Source organism: Labrus bergylta, chromosome 10, assembly GCF_963930695.1.
Source record: "Labrus bergylta chromosome 10, fLabBer1.1, whole genome shotgun sequence".
NCBI lineage: Eukaryota > Metazoa > Chordata > Actinopteri > Labriformes > Labridae > Labrus > Labrus bergylta.
The window spans coordinates 30,250,266-30,257,688 of NC_089204.1; positions in this window are offsets into that span (position 1 = coordinate 30,250,266).

Sequence of the window (7,423 nt, forward strand, 5' to 3'; positions counted from 1 at the left end):
CAACTGAGCCACAGCCGTTATTTGTGTCACCTGTTGCAGGAACTGCGTCCTACCATCAACTTCTATGTAACTTCATCCTGAAAACTCATTGAATTAATCATTTAAGAAAACTAGAAGGTCTGCTGTTTAACTAGGAGGACAAATGAAAAGCTCAGGGGAAGAAGAACAAAGATGCAGCAAACTAGAGAATGAGATATTGCTAAGAAAATAGGAACACCAGAAAGTGATGTTGCAACAACCTCGTTACCCTCTGGCCGACATGACACTTCCCTCGCCATATACTCACCTGATAATAAGCAGAAAAGAAGAGCATGGCAGGAAGCAGTCTGCAGGAAGAGATAATAACATTAAAAGAAGATGGAAAAGATAATTGGGTTTGAGAGTGAACTGAGATTTTACCTGACGCAGTGAGAGGAGAGGTGGGCGGCTGGCTCACAGTAATGCAGATGAGAAATACCTAATTTATAAAAAAAACACATCCCTAAAACAAAACCTGCGCTGTTGTGTGGGAGCCACATTTGACTATAAAGGCACAAACAACATCAAATCCAATCAAAGTCGTTGACTCTCTGTTTGCAAGATAAACACAATCAACTTCTCGAATCCGTCTGACAGCACTCTCGGCTTCTCCGGCTTTGAGGAGGAGACGGGCACAAAGGGAATACCAGTCAAGTGTGTCATGAAGTGTGAGAGAGAACATCATCGAAGTGTGGGGAAACTTTGACTCCAGTGAAGTCTTTCTTCCAAAAAGTTCCTGACGAGATAAAACCTTCAGCTCGGAGCTCAAATCTGAGGGGGAGAAAAAGAAAGACGAGTCATCTGCACAAACTGAGTGGATGTAACTTCACAGGAAAATCTACTTTAACACTCCGACATACTCGCAATTTTGATGTACTCAAATGTTATTTCAAAGGTCCATTTAATAGCAACATAACTGTCAACAGGGAGAACAGCGTTTCTCTCATGTCCACAGAGCGCCCCGCTCGCCTGTTTTCAGCACTATGTAACTTTGTCAGCGGGCTGAGGTCATGTGGTGAGAAGTGCGTACGTCTTAACGGCGCTAGTTCACACAGAAGCCTTCAGCTACAAAGCAGCCAGTTAGCTCGTCTCTGTACTGTTTGAGATGATGGCTGAGGCTGGAGGCCCTGACACACCAAGGAGATCGTCGACTGTTGGTCCTTGTTGAGCCTTTGGTGAGCGATCGTTGACATAGTTTTTGCAGTTTGTCCGGCTCAGTTGCTACCCGTCGGCCTTTTTTCAGCGATGGCCGTCGCTGGCGCAGTTGGTGAGAGGAATCTCTCTGATTGGCTGTTAAGCTAAGTGGATCAGTGCACTCAAAGAAAAACGGAAGGGACGAAAGCAACTAAACGATTACACCTCTTCTGTTCTTGTTCCACTGATAAAAGACAAAGGGAGGACAACGCCAGCACCATTTTCAACTTTTAATCAGACGTTATTCTCCATTAGTAGACGACCTATAATACGAGTGGTGAGCGATAGCGGTGTGAAAATGGTCTTCTCGTATCATAACAATGGACTACTGCCCCTGCTGGCATGGAGAGGTATTTCCTGTCACGCATGTGCAGAACGTTTGTGGTGGTTGGCTGTTGGCTGTAGTCTTTGCGGTGTGTTGTGGTGCAACTTTTTGGCCAAGACTAAAGGCGACGTGAGGCAACGCCACAGGCGGCATTTGTTGCCACCAGTTCTTTGCCGTCTGCTTGGTGTGTCAGGGCCTTAAGAGGAAGAGGATGGAGATGCAACGTTAGCCTGTATCTTTATCGTTAGCATCGTTGTCTCATGATCAGCAGCTTTACCGGCTGCAGAAAGTCGTCTAACCCAAGTTATGTCTCAGGTTTGAGACAAAGAAATCAATTCATCCATCTTACACCACTCCATAGTTAGCTAACAATGATCTAAAGACGCTAACAGAGTCAGATTTGATCTTAATCTGGTGATATGACCTTGTGTTAATGTGCAATATTCTCAACAGACTAGATCACCCGTCTTCCTCTCTGTGTGTTCTCTGTAGACAATATGTATGGAATCTACTTGTGACAGTTACGTGAGCGATATAAATCAGAGATGGCTCTTGTGCTGATGAGTTGCTGATTGCACTCTTCTCTCAAACTGAAAATAAAACCAGGATGCTCCAGTTGTGTCATCACAGTCGTTGTGCAGCGGTAGATTTACCTGTCAGGTGAAGCATTTGTGCTGTGAAACACTGAAATGCATTCTATTCTATTATTTCCACTTGCAAAACATCCAAGTCCCCAAACCACTTTAACGAAGCCTCGGTTCACCTTGAGGCGCCTCTTTAAATTTCCATTGGTTCTTGGCTGAGAGAAGCACTGGAGGGAGAAATGGATGATGGAGCCCTCTCCGTCTGGGCCGGGCTGTGATGCAGAGAGCACCTCTCTCATTGATAATGCATCAGGAGAAGAAATCCATCAGGACCACATCAATTTAATGCATGAAGCACACATTTATGCATGAAAGTACGCCTGGCCTCTCGCTCCAGAGGTGCGGCCCGGCTAAACGAGCTGTCCTCTCCGGGTTGTCACACGGGTACAGTGGCTCAGGTGTCAGGGACGCGGCGAGTCCCCCAGACATCACTCCTGCCCGCTTTCAGACAAAAGAATGAAACATTCATGAGGTGTCTGTGTGACACTGCCACATTCAACATTGTTTGGTTGTGGTGGCCTCCTCACCCCTCCCTCCCTCCCTCTACTCCAGCCCCCCCTCCTCACACATCTTCATATCTGTTGGCCCACTTGATAAAGCTTTGAGCCAAGAGCATAAACCCAGTGTGGAGTGATTACCGGATGTGCTCCTGCAGAGGAAGGACTGGCATTTCTCTTTCTTTGTTGTGCCTCTGACCTTTGAAAATATCACAGATTAAATCTTTAATTATTTATGAAGGCTAGTGGTGATGGGAGAGGAGAGGAGAGGAGAGGAGAGGAGAGGAGAGGAGAGGAGAGGACAGGAGAGGAGAGGACAGGACAGGAGAGCACAGGAGAGGAGAGGAGAGGAGAGGACAGGAGAGGACAGGACAGGACAGGAGAGGCAGAATCTTCTGATCAGCATGCTTCTAATCCAACAGAAACACGTTAGTTTCTGCAAGATCAGATGTTTTTAAAATAGGGATTATTTTACAGAACTCAATCTTCACTCCTGTTGAAGTTCAGACATTTGTGTAAAAAAAGGCTCTGGTAAAATAAGATGTGATTTTTTGCGTGATAAAAGTTCTGAAACTTTATTAGTTACTTTGTAAGTAAAACTTTTCCCTCTGAAGGACATTTCTATACGCTGTTTGTGTGCAAAGTCGACTGAAGCTCAACTTGTGTTTGGAGCAAGCAGCAACATCCAGGGTTGAAAAATGAAGCAGATACAGAAGTGTAAAAATCCTGCAGTTCCTGGAGTGTCCACTAGAGGCTGGCTGCAGAAGCACAGGAAGTCACATACACATCCATTCTAAAAAGCCTGTTTTTACAGCAGAGATGAACATGTTCACAGCCTGGTTCAAAAAACCAAATAGGTGTGATTAGCTCATGTCTGGATGGACACACACTGTACGGGGGGGTGAATGTTTTGATGACTCATCAGTTTTGATTTGATGAAGGATAAGAGTTATTCACAATAAGGCGTGTGTGAGTGTGTAGGTGTGACCTTCGGTGTAAAAGTGCTTTGAGTAGTCAGAAGACCAGAAAGTAATTTACCTTTTACCAAACCTCTTCTTCAAGGTCATGATGCCTTTTTGAAATATTTAAAGATTGAACTCTAGTCGGGACCACTTCCTAACACGTGAGTCATAGCGCTGAGCGAGCTTCACCACAGCGTCCCTCACATCAACATCCCGTAAACACTCCTGACACGCTCATTTTAAAAGAATCTCATAATCATGATGCAAAAATAATAGATAAACAAACAACAGAGAATAACTGTGCTGCATGGGGGGGGGGGGGTGGATGACATCCCAGGAGAATAGTTTAACCAGTGTTTGATATGCAAATTCTCCTTTTTCATGTGAGCCTGCTCTAAATGTCAGGAGGGGACGCTGGGGGAGGGGCTGAACAGCTCAATTAAAGAGCGCTAACATGCATCATTCCAAACAACCCGTGAAATGAAAGGCATCATTTAGATTGATCTAGAGCATCAGTGAGAATAAATCAGAGCAGCAGCCTAATAATGCGGGGGGGGGGGTGCGACAACCCCAGAGAGGAATCCAGAGCAGGATCTGCATAATGACGTCCTGGATGATGAGGCCGGTGATCAGTGTTTTGGAAACACTGGTTCTGTAATTGTGTGGTTAAATACAGCGAGGTGATCGTTCCTCTGTCTCTCTTAACGACTCGATCCTGCTTACAGGTCGGACCAAGCTGTGGTTAAAGGCAAAGAAGTGATTCCTCTGCACTCCCAATTAATCTCCGTCGGTGTTCATGCCAGTTAAGCACTTCCACTGAGTTTGTAAATGTGCTCCTTGGCGTGCTCTCCCCCCTGTACTCCATTTATTAATTGAAGATGCTTCTTGGCTGACTTTGATGTTCTTAGTTTTCTGAAGCGTAAGCCTCCTGAAAAAATGGAGAGAAATAATCACAAAGTGAGAGTTTATTTTTTTTACAGAAATTACAGTTTACATTTGAGTCAGTTGATAAAAATGATTCATCACAGTAGAGGCTGGAAATGTGCCACATTGTTATGCAAAGAAAGCCGACTAGCTGGGGTGTTGGTGGTCCTAGTGGTTAGTTTGCGCGCCTCGTGCAGAGGTTGTTGTTCTGGAAGCGGGCAGCTGGGGTTTGACTCCAACCTGTGGTCAAACCGAGCAGCAACTTCTGGTGTTGAAAAATTAAGTGCATATAGAATAGAATAGAACTTTATTTGTCCACAAAGTGGAAAATTGTCTTTGGCTTTACAAGAACAAGACAGAAAAAAACATTCTGACAAACAAGACAACATTAGAGCGCAGCAGGAAACAAGGAGAGCGCCTGTAGTCCTCGACAACATCACAGTCAGCATGGTTTGTGAATTTAAAATAATAATTTAGTATAATAATAAGCCAGAGTTTTAAGACATTTCATAAAGTTATAGGTTTTAAAAGCTCAATGTCTGAAGTCTTCTCCTGTCAGGGGAACTTTTACAGATGGTTTCTAGTTTGATGATCCTCAGTCCGATATTAATGCGTCTTTCTGCCCTAAAGGACGCATCTGTGCACTCATTACTCTGATGTCTAAAAACTGCTCACTTGCTAACAGAGAGACGTTCTTTAAAAAATGACTCTGGTGAAAATTAAGAGCTTTGACTCTCATGAATCTGAAAGTGAATTTATTTGCCCAGTGTGAGAAATGTACTTTAATTAATCTCAGTGACACTAGTGAGAAATATGCTTAAAAAGTTAAACAAAAGTGGTTTCCTTGTTCATAGATATGGAGTCGGCAGCTTTTTCCTTCAAAATAAAATCCAGACTTCTCCTAAAGTAAAGCTGCTCCATCTTCTCTTCTGGGCGATGGAGTGTGGTGGTGACTGTGTCTGCAGAGAAACTGTCCTCTGACTGAATTTTCAAGGTTTGGTATGTTTTGGTTGACACGGGATGACAAATACTTTGTGTGCGCCTTGGCCTGTCAACACCACGGTTTTGCTCCATTGGACGACCAACGGGTCTGTTTCTGAAACTTGAGCACAACCATAAGTGACTGTACACACATCACAGGAGAACTACAAGATCTCAGGAGAACTACAAGATCACAGGAGAACTACAAGATCACAGGAGAACTACAAGATCTCAGGAGAACTACAAGATCACAGGAGAACTACAAGATCACAGGAGAACTACAAGATCTCAGGAGAACTACAAGATCACAGGAGAACTACAAGATCACAGGAGAACTACAAGATCTCAGGAGAACTACAAGATCACAGGAGAACTACAAGATCTCAGGAGAACTACAAGATCACAGGAGAACTACAAGATCACAGGAGAACTACAAGATCTCAGGAGAACTACAAGATCACAGGAGAACTACAAGATCACAGGAGAACTACAAGATCTCAGGAGAACTACAAGATCACAGGAGAACTACAAGATCACAGGAGAACTACAAGATCTCAGGAGAACTACAAGATCACAGGAGAACTACAAGATCACAGGAGAACTACAAGATCTCAGGAGAACTACAAGATCACAGGAGAACTACAAGATCACAGGAGAACTACAAGATCACGCTGGAACAAAGAGAACATCATGCTAACACATGTTGCTTTGTCTTTCTGAGGATGATTTGTTGTTCATTCGGTGCCTGTTTTAACGTCATGTTGATAGAAAGTGAAGTGATGGAAAATATGACGCGACTCGGTATATTGTGTTATTATTTTGAAAGTGACCAGACCCTCTGTGCTTGCTACTTATATCTTTGTTTCCAGACTATGGAGGCTGTAGTCCTCCAGGCGGGCGGCCCAGGCTCGAATCCCACCTGTGGCTCCTTTCCTGCATGTCATTCTCTCTCTCCCTGATTTCTGACTCTATCCACTGTCCTGTATCTCCATTAAAGACACAAAATGCTCCGGGGTCACATTAACCCCCCCCCCCCCCCCCTTGAGAATGACCTAATTATGTGGAAATGAGGGGTGAGATTTAAGCGGTTACACCAGCAGGAGTTCTCACCTCTGATGTCATCTCGTATTGTTTCCTTTAAAGAGAAAAACATGTTTAATAATAATAATAATAATGATTGTGATCAAAATAAATCACACACCCAAGCATCTCTTTCCCTCCATGTTTATGATCTTTCTCTGAATGAAGCCCTCCACTCTTCTGTTGGTACATTGTGATCTTCTGCCGGAGATAATTTGGATCGGATATTTTTTTTGCTTGGTCAGAATGTTCTGTCACACAGCGTGACGCTGCTGTGGAGGCACGGCCACTCGCTCTGCTCAGCGTGTAATCTGGGACAGTCTTCACTTGTTACACTGCTCAACGTTTTCTCCAGCGTCAAACGCAAAGATGTTGAAGATTAAAAGAATTACTTGGGAGTTTAAAAAAAGAGACTGCATTTAAGGCTTCACTTGACCCAGTTTCCAGTGTTTGCAGATTCTCTGAGTGTTTGTCTGCACATGCGCACAAACATGCAACTGCTTTTTGTGTTCCTGCTTATATGCATTTTTTTCTTTTTGCTTGTGCCGCCTAGTACACATCCTTAAATCTCACCAAAAAACGGTGACCTAGATATAATTAACCCCTTGAAAACCAGCAGAACATAGTTAAAAGTAGCACAGCGCCCGTCAATCTGCTCGCCGTGTCAGCACAGCGCTCTGCCCCGTGTTTAAGTAGGACTCCTATTAGAAGCAGACACCATGCAGTCCCTGCAGCATATCGAGCACACAGGAACGCAGGGAAATGTAGACAGCTGATGGAATAAATTAGCTTGTTTCA